General features: G+C 37.2%; 1 long non-coding RNA gene across 1 annotated transcript; it reads right to left on the bottom strand.

The window, feature by feature from the left end:
* Positions 1-3,136: 3,136 nt before the first annotated feature.
* Positions 3,137-7,248, bottom strand: LOC127007673 (uncharacterized). Its single transcript, XR_007760381.1, has 3 exons — positions 6,835-7,248; positions 4,732-4,847; positions 3,137-4,010 (listed from the first exon to the last, which is right to left on the bottom strand). It is a non-coding gene; the product is annotated as an uncharacterized LOC127007673 (long non-coding RNA).
* Between the last annotated feature and the right edge of the window lie 5,842 nt (positions 7,249-13,090).

The following is a 13,090-nucleotide window of genomic DNA, read 5'->3' as shown; positions in this document are numbered from 1 at the left end:
CTAGAATGGAGAAACAAATTTACGCGTCTAAAACACACACACACACACACACACACACACACACACACACACACACACACACACACACACACACACCCACACCCACACCCACACACACACACACAGTCACACAGTTACACACACACACACACACACACACACACACACACACACACATAAACACTCACACACACACACACACACACACACACACACACAGTCACACCGACACCCCCACCCCACCCCACACACACACACACACACACACACACACACACATACATACAATGGGATATGATGCAATGATAAAGGGAAACTTAGGACTGATGTTCACTGTAATGTAATTACTACTCTAACGTCATGAATTGTGACGTTCCCGCGCTGGGACCCACTGCCCTTCGCCCATGGACAAGGGCTGACTAGGTCGTTCAACAGGTTCGGGCAATTTTCGGTCAAGTCGGCCCGCTTTCTGTGAACAGCAGCAGCGGAGCCCATATTTTTATTAATTAAAGTGAATGTGGGAGCGCCGGAGGCAAGAATACTAGGGGGGGTCAGGGGCATGCCCATACATGTCAAGCTACTGTCGTGTCTTGATACTGGTGGTAATTTCAAAACTGCAAGCGCTCCGCTTCATCACCATGTGATTTGCTGGAGTATGGGATCGAGGAGTGATTCTCTGAATTCTAAGCAGTGGAACTCATGCTCTGAAGTGACTGAGCTGAGTAACATGCAGCCTCAGTTTGGACATTAGCTTCAGTCATTGACATACCCAAAGAAGAATCCTCGCTGAGTGGTTCTCACACTGACAGAGCTGGGCCCGTATCCTCGACAACTATTAGTACTAAACTTGGTATTAACTTTCGACTTTGGTATTAACTTCACTCTCAAAGTGTATCCTCAACAACTATTAGCCTAATACCTACTATTAACTTTGGTATTAACTTGAGAGTGCTGGCGAGGACTTCTAAACACTTAATAGTAAAGTTAATAGTGAAACCCAGACCCAGACCCATATCAACATGGCCCCCGGACTTCCTCGTCCAGCCCGCCTCCGCAATTTAGAGTTTGATAGGGCGCATTGGAACTGTATAACGATGGTGAACTTGTCAAGACATACATATTAGACCGTGCAGGAATGGAGTATGTGACTGATTTGGTGAGAAGAGAGCTACAAGATCCAGTTCAAAGGGAGCATTCCCGCACCCCGGGGTTGAAAGTGATTTTGACTTAAAGGTACTTGGCTACAGGAAAAAAGCTGCAGTGTTCAAGTGATGAGTTAGGGGGTAAGCCAGACTAGTGTTAGCAGGGTGATTGTGGAAACTCTGGCCGCCCTCAGTGACCCGTAGGTAGTCGGGAGGTTTATCCAGTCTCCCCTTGATAGGGTGGAGATCCGTGTAAAGCAAGCAGAATTCTACCAACTTGCCGGTGTTGTGGGAGTGATAGACTGCACCCATGTGAAAATAATGGCACCAAAGGAAAACGATGTAGTTTATGTCAACAGAAAAAAAAATAAACATAGCTTGAACATACAATTAGTGTTTGATGCCTTTGTTATTGATTAAAATGTGAAATATTCGAGTTAAGGAAAACAAAACATGGGAAAAAAAACTTTTATTTGTAGCAGAAAGGTACACACATGCAAATGAAAAAGATGAGATTAAAATTGCATTAAAATGTCATTTAGAATATGATTTATAATTATTGCTGCCGGTTATTCATATTGAGATAATGGTGGTAAGAAAGCTTGTTAGAGACGTCTGCCAGTGTGAGGGAGGAGGAACGAAAGGTCGAGGTGACCACATCGCGAACATCATGACTTATGAGTGAAGTAAAACGAGGTTACTTGGTTTCTGTTTACAAAGTTCCAAGTGGAAAAACAACTTTATTGTGAATTCAATGTATACTTTTCTGGAGTATTGTGTTTACTGAGTGAATTGGTGACCAATCTGTTGCTATTTGTGTCTTGCTTGAAGATATTCATCATTGGATTCAAAGCTATGGTATTAATGTGCAATAGTCATCATAACAAAATACGTAGTAATTAATTATATATGTCAACCTATTTATTTTCATGGGGTCATGGTATGACCACTGAAAAACATAGCTTTTTATCTTGGCTCCATTACAAATTCAGTATATAATTACTCTATTAGTGGAATCTAGTTTTCAGCATCTTTTATTATTATGCCAATATTCTAAGCACTCAGCTTGCAAACATGCTTAGGTTTATGTTGTCAGTTTGGGTCGGACTTATGTGAACACTTTACCAAGTGACCTAAGATTACTCAATGCTCGCAAAGCTATGGTATTAACGTGCAATGGTCATCATACCAAAATACGTAGTAATTAATTATATGTCAACCTAATTATTTTCATGAGATCATGGTATGACCGCTGAAAACATAGCTTTTTTTTATCTTAGCTCCATTACAAATTCAGTATATAATTATTCATATATTCAATAAAGTAGTGGAATCCAGTTTTCAGCATCTTTTATTATTATGCCAATATTCTAAACACTCAGCTTGCAAACACGCTTAGGTTTATGTTGTCAGCTTGGGTCGGACTTAGGTGAACACTTTACCAAGTGACCTAAGATTACTCAATGCTACCCTATAGGTATACTACATCTTTGATTGTGAGTTCATCAGAGAGCACTGGAGAGCAGCATGAGTCTAATTAGGTGCTAATGAATATCCTGCCTGCATCACAGACTACATAAAATGCAAATATGATCAGTGCCTAAAAGGTGTTATAAGCTAATGATGGTAAATATATATATATATATATATATATATATATATATATATATATATATATATATATATATATATATATATATATATATATATATATATATATATATATATATATATATATATATATATATATATATATATATATATATATATATATATATATATATATATATATATATATATATATATATATATATATATATATATATATATATATATATATATATATATATATATATATATATATATATGTATATATATATATGAAGGCCAAAATGGCCTTCCCTAGTTGTGACAAAACATTCAGTAACACCCATGACTGGGTGCCGGTGGCTCCTATGACGTCGAAAATCCAAGTTAGAGAGTGCTGGCTGTGGAGATTGAACCAGTGACCTTCGACATACAAAGCCATGTCTGTCAGTCGAGCCAATAAAGGTAAAGGTAAAGTTGGGGCATACGCTATAGCAGCGCGTGGCCTCGGTGCTCATCTCCGTAACATTGGGCTTTGAGCCTGTGGTGAGAGGGAGCCCATTACCCCGGGACACAGGGCCAGTGTGACATCCGGGCTACCAGAGTTTCCCCAGGCAGTCATTTATCGACCAGCCTGAGAAGGAGGATGATCAGCTGGGTGAGCTGCACGCCGACTGCCCAGGCCGGGATTCGAACCCGGGCCCACGTAGAAGCCAGGCATGCTGACCACTAGACCACGGAGGCGTATTGGAGCCCAATCTCAAGTGAACCCACTCACAATGGCACACAATTTTTTTTCCGGTAAATTTTGTGCTTTGAATGAATTTGCTAATCATTTCTGTCGAAAAACAGCACAAATTATTTTTCACCCCTTCCACCCTAACATCCTCAGTAATAAAAAAAAAAAGTGACAAAATCATAGCCTTGAGGCAGTAATATTCAGCCCCAGCATCAAAAAAATATACTGCTGCCCTATGAAAGGCATCTCTTAACTCCGATGAAGTAGGTGGTGACTGGTGGAGCAGCTTCATTGTCATCCCTTGCAGTGGCAGGTGTCATTGGGCCAGCAGATGATGAAGCAGTGGCTGGTGTCATAGGGCCAGCAGATGATGAAACAGTGGCTGGTGTCATAGGGCCAGCAGATGATGAAGCAGTGGCTGGTGTCATAGGGCCAGCAGATATTGAAGCGGTGGCTGTTGCCGGAGCAGCTAATGGTATCTTTTCCACAAGTAATGAACAATGTGCTGGGATGGTCTCTAGCAATACTGATAAAGTGTGTATCTACAAAGAATATGAATTTAAGGGTAATTAATAAATTGTTTTAATAAGAATATAAAAGTTTTTGCCAAAAACATACAGGCCAGTCAATATTTCACTGCTGCTTGACTGTTGCTGCTGTCCTATCCCTAGTACATCATGTCAATGCTGAATGGCTCTGGTACCCCTTCAAATACATGAGACGAGCAGCCTATGATGTCATACACCAGTTTATCTACCACAGTTAATGTCATAGTTATATAGGCAGGCGCCTGCGTATCTGTGGTGCCACATGTGTGGGGGGCACTCAGGTGCTGGGGAAAATGTCATTGTTATGATGGGGCAGGGGTAAACCAGTGTATGCTGTGAGGCCTTGGTGTGGAAGTTCTCTGCCTGAACTGTGCAGCTAATCCCCCATACAGTGAGGGCCTTTTTTACTCCCTCAGGGGCTGTGCAGCTGAGAGAGTGGTGTACATGAGTGTGAGTGTGTGAGTAAGTGTGTGCCTGTCTTGGCTAAAACCCTTCACTGGGGGAAGACAACCAAGGTATTTAGATAGATTGATAGTCATTGACAGATGAACATTAAAAAAATTTCTATATCAAATATGCAGTTCACTGCTATGAACTTATTAACTTTAAGCTGAAATAAAGGCATTGTGGCCAGTATAGCTGCATTCTGTGAGCACATAAAAAACTAACTAATATATGTTTTACATTTAAAGACATAACAACTAAAAAAAATTACCAGTCTGCTGCTGCTCATTCTTGCACTTGGCAATGCAAGGCTTTGATTTTTGTTGTACGTTGTACCAACGCCTCTCACAGTCATCCTGCGTACGGGGTCCACTCCCAGGGAAGGCACTGTCAGGGTATAAATGTGAAGCAAGTTTCTTAATCGTTTCACTATGGCATGCTTTTTATTTCCCATAACTTCTCCAATAACATTTAATACATGCTGTGATGGAAAGCTAAATCAGTACCAATATTTTATTTACATGCATCATAAGACATTAACTTTTTAGTTGTTATGAACATGGCCATAAATACTACTTTTCATTACCTACTTTTCTAAAATGCTTTTCTCTAAGTAGGAGGATATTACACAATACAGCTATACAAAAAAATTCAAAGCATTAATCTTAATTCCATTCTTTTGAGTACTTCTAACCTAACATTATATCACCAGAAACTGTTTGACCAATGCTATCAAAATAATATTTTAATCTTACTTTACCATTCTCATCAAATCTACCTATTCCAATATAGTCTTAACATAAAATATTTGTAAAAGTGTTGAGAGCCTGGCATGCCCATTGCCCAACCCACCCATCCCCCCCAAAAAATCTAAATAAGGAATAAATAAAATAACAGGTAAATATGACTTGACTCTCTTATACTAACCCCCTTTCCACCCTAACAAACTTGGGGACCTACCATGTTAGGTTAGGACGTGTTTGGTAGGACATGTTTAGCAGGAGTTGGTTTAGTTATGTTAGATTGTTGAGGGAGTGGGGGTTGCAGCAGAAATGGTCATGAGGATGCTATTCACATGGAGTAGTAGGAAAAAGTATGTCCTGTTTGGAAACTCTGTGGTTGTGTTTGTATACAAAAATACCCATTTGACGAGGTTAGGTTAGTTTGCAAGTTACTTGAATCATGGATATATGAATATGTAACAAAAAAAATAAAAGCGTTAACCTTAATTTCATTATCTTGAGTACATTCCAATCTAACATTACATCACCATAATCTGTTTGGCCAATGCTATAAATATACTATTTTAATCTTACTTTACCGTTCTCACGAAACCTACCTATTCCCATATAGTCTTGACATAAAGTACTTGTAAAAGTGTCCATAGTCTGGCATGTCTAGCATCCCCCCCCAATAAAAATAAATAATAAACAAATAAAAATAAATAAAGAATAAAAAAAGGGCAAATATGCCTTAACTATCTATACCAACCCCCTCTTCCCCCCCAACAAACTTGGCATGTTAAGTTAGGATGTGTTCGGTAGGACGGGGCAGGTTTGGCACTTGGGGACCTACCATGTTAGGTTAGGATGTGTCAGGTAGGACAGGTTTAGCAGGAGTTGGTTTAGTTATGTTAGATTGTTGAGGGAGTGGGGGTTGCAGCAGAAATGGTCATGATGATGCTATTCACGTGAAGCAGTAGGAAAAAGTATGTTCTGTTTGGAAACTCTGTGGTTGTGTTTGTATACAAAAATACCCATTTGACGAGGTTATGTTAGTTTGCAAGTTACTTGAATCATGAATATGTGAATATGTAACAAAAAAATAAAAGCATTAACCTTAATTTCATTATCTTGAGTACATTCCAATCTAACATTATATCACCATAATCTGTTTGACCAATGCTATAAATATACTATTTTAATCTTACTTTACCATTCTCACAAAACCTACCCATTCCCATATAGTCTCGACATAAAGTACTTGTAAAAGTGTCCATAGTCTGGCATGCCTAGCATCCCCCAATAATAAAAAAAGAATAAACAAATAAAAATAAATAAAGAATGAAAACAGGGCAAATATGCCATAACTATCTATACCAACCCCCTCTTCCCCCCCAACAAACTTGGCATGTTAAGTTAGGATGTGTTTGGTAGGACAGGGCAGGTTTGGCATGGTTAGGTTTAGTTATGTTAGGTTGTTGAGGGAGAGGGGGTTGTGGCAGAAATGGTCATAATGAAACTATTCAGATACAGAATGAAAAGGTATGTTCTGTTTGGAAGGTCAGTGGTTGTGTTATTATGCAAAAAATACCCAATTGATTAGGTTAGGTTAGTTTGTAAGCTGATTGAACCATGAATATGTGATTACTAACCTTGTTACAGCTTCTGCCACTTCAGTCCACGCTCTCTTCTTATCCTCAGGGGTGATACTCTTCCTATAACACCCTCTGATTATACGTATTTTTTCTTGAATTTGATGTAAGAAGACCGTTTCATCTGGCGACCAATTAAACTTACTCCTTTTCTGCGCTGGTTCTCCGGCCCGTAGATGTGCTCATTGGGGCAGATGACGTGGTTATGGTGCGGTAATTTCAGCAGAGCAAGTCGTGACACAGGAGGGGAGATACGGGTATTGACGAGTGACGGAGTAAAAACAGCCTTTGAGGCTGCTTCTATCTGCCACAAAACTCAGTATTTTCTTGTGTTTGCCATTTATTATGTTTCTGTTGTACATTTATACATCTTTTCTTTATTTTTCTTTTGAAATATATACTTAATTCATGTCGGATGTTTACGTTTTGCACGGAGGCGTCCTTAGCAACGAGCCCGCCATAAAGAAGAAGAAGATGAAGATAATAGTAGCCAGGATTTGCTAATACCTACACTCAAAGTTGTCGAGGATAGCTTTTACTCTTAATAATTTGAAACTATTAACTTTGATAGTAACTTTAAGAGTAAAAGTTAATAGCTCTCGAGGATACGGGCCCTGGTGTATGCAAGCTCCAAATAATTGGCTTCCAGTGCTTCAGATGATGTTGGCCCACTTTCCATATTCTTCAGTTGGCCCGAATTTAAAGAAATTTTGGATAACTCAGATTTTATTCTAAAAAATGTGGGGTATTTTTCTACCTTCCAAAGCACTGACTGCAAGTTTCTTCTGTTGATCTGGTTCTTTTTCTGCACCTCCTTTTCTCTTTTTTTCTTGCTTCACTCAAGTGACTGACCACAACTTACTTGGCCACAGTTCCAACCAGACTGACCCGCGCTCTGTTGAGTGCGCGCTTGCGGCCTCGCCCTCTACTTTTTATAACTTTTCATTGCCTCTTGTATAGGACTACTGCATATATATATATATATATATATATATATATATATATATATATATATATATATATATATATATATATATATATATATATATATATATATATATATATATATATATATATATATATATATATATATATATATATATATATATATATATATATATATATATATATATATATATATATATATATATATATATATATATATATATATATATATATATATATATATATATATATATATATATATATATATATATATATATATATATATATATATATATATATATATATATATATATATATATATATATATATATATATATATATATATATATATATATATTTGTATGCCCATATAGCGTGGGAATTGAATGTGAAAAAGAATGCAAAATAATTTTGAATGGTGAAGAAATGGAGGTCAATGAGTTTAAGTACCTTGGATCAGTTATGTGTAAGCATGGTGGTACGGAGGGAGAGATAAGAGAAAGGGCATTACAAGGAAGAAGGGTGGTAGGGTCTTTGGGACGAATCATGAATGGCAGATGTGTGAGTATTGAGGTAAAGAGGGATTTGAGAAATACAATAATAGTACCAACCCTCACATATGCAAGTGAAACGTGGGACTGGAATGAAAGTCAGAGGTCTAGAGTGCAGGCAGTGGAAATGAGTTATTTGAGGAGTGCTTGTGGTGTGAGTAGAATGGATGAAATGAGCAATGAAACTGTGTACGAGCGTTTTGGAATGTATCACTGGGGTGAAGGGAGGAAGTGTAGAATGGTGGAAGAAGCGATTGACTTTAAAGAGGTTTGGCCACATGGAGCGAATGGAGGAGAGTAAGATGACCAGAAGGGTGTATGTGAGTGAGATAGAGGGAGGGAATGCTAGAGGACGACCTCCTGTGAGATGGAAAGATAGGGTGCAAGAGTACGTTAGGGAGAGGGGCGAAAGATCTTTGAGAAACTTTGAGCAGGCAAGGAGGGAGTGTCTGGATAGAGAAAGTTGGAAACTCTTCTGCCGTGGCCATCCCCTGCTCCTAGGAGCAGGCGTCGATGAAATGATGATGATGATATATATATATATATATATATATATATATATATATATATATATATATATATATATTTATATATATATATATATATATATATATATATATATATATATATATATATATATATATATATATATATATATATATATATATATATAGCCTGTGCCTAAGAAAGGTGACCGTTCCAATCCCTCAAACTACCGCCCTATAGCTTTACTTTCCTGTCTATCTAAAGCTTTTGAATCAATCCTTAACCGGGAGATTCAAAAGCAAATTTCCACTTCTAACCTTCTATCTGATCGCCAGTATGGGTTCCGCAAGGTGCGTTCTACTGGCGATCTTCTTGCTCTCTTAACTGACTCTTGGTCATCATCTCTTAGCCGTTTCGGTAAAACTTTCTCTGTTGCTCTAGACATATCAAAAGCCTTCGATAGAGTTTGGAACCAGTCTTTGCTTTCTAAACTGCCCTCTTTCGGATTCTATCCCTTTCTCTGTTCCTTTATCTCCAGTTTCCTTTCCGGCCGTTCTGTCACTGCGGTGGTAGACGGTCACTGCTCTTCCCCTAAATCTATCAACAGTGGCGTTCCACAGGGCTCTGTCCTATCACCCACTCTCTTCCTGTTATTCATCAATGATCTTCTTTCCATAAAAACTGTCCTGTCCACTCATACGCCGACGACTCCACTCTACATTATTCAACTTCTTTCAATAGAAGACCATCACAACAGGAAGTACACGACTCCAGACTGGAGGCTGCAGAACGCTTAACCTCAGACCTTGCTATCATTTCCGATTGGGGCAGAAGGAACCTTGTGTCCTTCAATGCCTCAAAACCTCAATTTCTCCACCTATCAACTCGACACAATCTTCCAAACACCTATCCCCTATTCTTCGACAACACTCAGCTGTCACCTTCTTTAACACTAAACATCCTCGGTCTATCCTTAACTCAAAATCTAAACTAGAAACTTTATATCTCCTTTCTTGCTAAATCAGCTTCCTCGAGATTGGGCGTTCTGTATCGTCTCCGCCAGTTCTTCTCCCCCGCGCAGTTGCTATCCATATACAGGGGCCTTGTCCGCCCTCGTATGGAGTATGTATCTCACGTGTGGGGAGGCTCCACTCACACAGCTCTTCTGGACAGAGTGGAGTCTAAGGCTCTTCGTCTCATCAGCTCTCCTCCTCTTACTGATAGCCTTCTACCTCTTAAATTCCGCCGCGATGTTGCCTCTCTTTCTATCTACTATCGATATTTCCACGCTGACTGCTCTTCTGAACTTGCTAACTGCATGCCTCCCCCCCTCCCGCGGCCCCGTTGCACACGACTTTCTACTCATGCTCATCCCTACACTGTCCAAACCCCTTATGCAAGAGTTAACCAGCATCTTCACTCTTTCATCCCTCATGCTGGTAAACTCTGGAACAATCTTCCTTCATCTGTATTTCCTCCTGCCTACGACTTGAACTCTTTCAAGAGGAGCGTATCAGGACACCTCTCCTCCCGAAATTGATCTTTCTTTCGGCCACCTATTTTAATTCTTTATTTTGTGCCCTTGAGCTGGTTCCTTTGTTGTAAAAAAAAAAAAAAAAAGTTATTATTATTATTATTATTATTATTATTATTATTATTATTATTATTATTATTATTATTATTATTATTATTATTATTATTATTATTATTATTATTATTATTATTATTATTAATAATAATATTATTATTATTATTATTATTATAATGATTATTATGATTATGATTATTATTATTATTATTGTTATTGTTATTGTTATTATTATTATTGTTATTATTATTATAATTTATTATTATTATTGTTATTATTATTATAATTTATTATTATTATTGTTATTGTTATTGTTATTATTATTAGTTATTATTATTATTATTATTATTATTATTATTATTATTATTATTATTATTATTATTATTATTATTATTATTATTATTATTATTATTATTATTATTATTATTATTATTATTATTATTATTATTATTATTATTTAGCAGTATTGCCCTTTTAAAATTTTGCTGTCATCATTATCATTATTATATCTAATGTGATTTTCCAATATATTCAACTTTATCATGATTATTATCACTGTTAGTATTACTATTGTTGTTATTATAATTATATACTATTAATCCGGTAGCTGCGGGGATCATGTTTCGTAATGGTCCCTCAAAGGGAGAAAAATTAGAAAAATCATCACTCACACAAATCATTTCATTATACATATATCAAAGCATTTGTGATCAGTTTATGCATCATCTGTTTTTGGGGGTTATATCATGGCACAAATTTGGCCCGTCGCTGCTACACGGTAAAGCCACATTATTATTGTTATTATTATTACTATTATCATTATATTATTATTATTATTATTATTATTATTATTATTATTATTATTATTATTATTATTATTATTATTATTATCATTATTATTATTATTATTATTATTATTATTATTATTATTATTATTATTATTATAATACTTATTACTAATACTATTATTGTTGCTGTCGTTATTATCATCATTATCACTAATATAATAATTTTCCAATTCTATTCTACTTTCCTCATAACTTAATTGCCCTCCAATAGAGGTTTCTTTTTTTCTTCTCTCTTGCATTGTAATTGCCACCTATTTATTATATTATATTATGCAGCCGTTTCTGGCTACTTGTTTGTTTGCTACAAGTTTATTTTCTCGTTTTCGTTTTCCACTTTCTTCTGCCCAAAAAGCGTCGCTTAAAAAAGGCTGTTTGTTAAATAAAAAAACCTTGCTCGTAACTTTATATACGTTGTGACATACATAATAAAGTGTTTAAAGTGTTTAAAGAGAGAGAGAGAGAGAGAGAGAGAGAGAGAGAGAGAGAGAGAGAGAGAGAGAGAGAGAGAGAGAGAGAGAGAGAGAGAGAGAGAGAGAGAGAGAGAGAGAGAGAGAGAGAGAGAGACTGATGATGCAGATTGACTATCAGATTATAGTCGATGTCACGTAACAGCGTGGATTTTTTTAGGGAGGACATCGCGGACTTGGGATCATTGCTTGGGTGATGGCCTTATCGCGCTCATTGGCCTGTTGTTACGTTGTTCCTACATGCAGCGAAGTGACTCAATATTCCTGTAAAAATCCCTTTTGAGTTATAAGGTATCTGGTGATAGATATACATATTAGTTTAAAGACGTCTTTATCATACAATGTGTGGGTGTCAAACTGTTGAAGATAAACGTGAACGACACATCAAACAGACCTTAGCAAGATGGCGCTCCTATAAAGACTTGCCTGCGCCATAACGGGCTGGGGCCGATCATCATTCCAGGCCAAGATAGCCTTCCAGGGCAAAAGGCAAAAATGTAATAAAAAACGTCGGAACTAAACGGAAGGGGCAACATCCAGTGACTGAAACGAGAAATTTGATATCTGAAAGAACTGTAAAGGCTGGATTCTTTTCCTTCTTTTACTACCTATACAAAGTGCCAGTCTGTAGTCCACACAATATCCTTAAAACTCGTCTGTTGTAAGATTTATTGGTATTTTATTAGTCGTAATGTGTAGTAATGCTAAGAAGTCATTATGTACTTTCTCTCATCATGCTATTATTAAATTCGAGGCATATTTTCATTATTTGTTTGTAACAAATGGCCATAAGGAAGAACAGTTATATGAATATTTTTCATTTACATTCCATCATTCCATCATGCCCGCAGAGGCCGAGACACAGCAGGCTATGTTAATTACAAACGGAATTTGATGCAGGTTAGAGCCAGTTTAACAATCGGCCAATGAGCGGCGCAGAAACCATTACTTAACGAATGATGCCAATTTAACGAGTAATAGAGATTTACTGGTACGCATATTATGAAAGTTGTTGATTTTGAGGCGGAATAGTTGGATTTTTATAGAGTTGAACTCTAAACCTCGACTCGGACTCCATGTCCTTGGGTATTAGTTAGGTGTTTTCTCCCTCGTTGAATTGTGAACGATTTATATCTGAAGACAATATCTGTGACCTTGGCACCAGTGCATGGAAGCGATGCTGATTCACTCCCATGCCAGGGCTCTCAAGTTTTCGAAGGTTTTATCCACCAACTTTTGTGCTGTCTCCCGCGTGAGGATATCATTTGCATAAGTGAGGCTGTACATTAGGCAGCCATGGAGGGTATGGAACAGGTGGTACATCGGGTCGTTAAAGCAGGAGGTGACCCTAATGAGGTGCGTCAGCCGCAC

This window comes from Eriocheir sinensis, chromosome 4 (genome assembly GCF_024679095.1).
Source record: "Eriocheir sinensis breed Jianghai 21 chromosome 4, ASM2467909v1, whole genome shotgun sequence".
Lineage (NCBI taxonomy): Eukaryota > Metazoa > Arthropoda > Malacostraca > Decapoda > Varunidae > Eriocheir > Eriocheir sinensis.
Note: the sequence above shows the minus strand (reverse complement) of the source record. Positions and strands in the feature narration are given on the sequence as shown.